Below are 1,192 nucleotides of genomic sequence, written 5' to 3' on the forward strand. Positions count from 1 at the left end.
TCTACACCTATTTAAACACGAGAAGAGATATGGGACATGAACACTATTCATAGTGTTTCTTCGCGCCTAAGCTTAACAAGGAGTAGAGGTCAGTGATGGCTAGCATACATAATTGGAATTGCTTTTGCAATGTCGTCAAAGCCAAACGACATCCTTGGACTTGAAAGTATCATAATTAACGACTACATCGACTCAGCTTTCTACACAGAGTAGCGTATCTATGATGGTCAGCTAGAGATAGTCACTTTGGCAACCATGTGTTGGCCATCAAACCAGATTTTTTTTATCAAACTAGAATATTGAGAGCGGTGCATTGCCGCTTTCTCCACCAAACACAAGGACTGTACTTTTGGGAGAGGGGCCTCCTCGGGTGGCTACTGGCCGAATATTTTCCTCACCCTCAATTGTGCGAGATCATTGTTGGTGTCTCTGCAAGTGTGGAGACAATCGGGGATTATTCTCAAGAATGACACAACATGTTGTGCTGGTTGCAAATCCTAGGTCCAATTTCGGAATGGCTCTGCATCCGACATTTTTGTACAACATGTGCATACACATGGGGAAACAAAGAGTTGGATGGTGCTGGTAATGCGTCAGACACATGTTGTACTAAAATCGTCGTATGTATGGCACAACTCCTCCAACTGTATCTACCAAGAAAATGCAGCCACCAAAAGAAAATCAAAACAATTATGTATGGATGTACACAGGGGCGTAGCCAGGAAAAAAGTCATAGGTGTCAACACGAACAAGTAGCACTAATATGTATCCCCTAAAAAAGCAGCAATAATATATGGCTAAAAATGCTTAACTCGTATTAACTAACATGTCTAAAATGTTTTTACTAACCTCACACAAATACGAAATCATAGTTGCCAATATATCACAACAAAATAAGCTCTGATTATGAAAGTAGTTACCTCTCTATTTTTTCCCTCTACGATCTTTCATCTTCAAAAAGTAATCTATTGCATCCTTACATGGAGATGAATAAAGAATTATTTGCTCCAAGAAGCACATGATATAGTGGTTCATGAAATCATCACTAATGTGATTATGTTGAACATTCTTCACTATTTTCATTCTAGAGAAACACATTTCCTCTGATGCAGTGGCGACGGGAGCACTAACACTAGCTTCAGGAGCTGATAGACCAAAGGAAATGCAAGGTGCTTATTTGTACTAACCAATA

Source organism: Triticum dicoccoides, chromosome 6A, assembly GCF_002162155.2.
Source record: "Triticum dicoccoides isolate Atlit2015 ecotype Zavitan chromosome 6A, WEW_v2.0, whole genome shotgun sequence".
NCBI lineage: Eukaryota > Viridiplantae > Streptophyta > Magnoliopsida > Poales > Poaceae > Triticum > Triticum dicoccoides.